The following is a 514-nucleotide window of genomic DNA, read 5'->3' as shown; positions in this document are numbered from 1 at the left end:
TTTTCTTGAGTTTTAGTTATTTCTCCAGGTATTAATAATTCATCTAAAATTTTATTATTTATTAATCTTATTCTTTCTAACTTCCTTTCTAAAATGTTTTTAGTTTTTTCCATTATATTCTTATGACGATTCATATATTTCTCTATGGTACAATTCATTTTCAAATATTTCACAAATTATTTCATATGTACGTCTATCCTTGATAAATCCTACAATTAATTTATGTAGTATTTGTTCCCTTATTTCTCTAGGTAAATCCCTAGTTATACATAATGTTATTATTTTTAATTTATTAGGGATGTGGTTGTAAAATATATAACATCCTTTTTCTTCAATACATTGATAATAATTATTTATTTTTATGATTTCCATAGTAATTTCAGATTATTATAAAATCTATTTCCCTCTGGATTACTCTTAATATATATATATGCTTATATTCTTCAAATAATATCTTTTTAATTATTTTCTCTTTTAATTCTAAAGGTAGATTTTTAATTACTCTAAAAATTTC

This window comes from Olea europaea, unplaced genomic scaffold (genome assembly GCF_002742605.1).
Source record: "Olea europaea var. sylvestris unplaced genomic scaffold, O_europaea_v1 scaffold1328, whole genome shotgun sequence".
In the NCBI taxonomy this organism is placed as follows: domain Eukaryota; kingdom Viridiplantae; phylum Streptophyta; class Magnoliopsida; order Lamiales; family Oleaceae; genus Olea; species Olea europaea.
Note: the sequence above shows the minus strand (reverse complement) of the source record.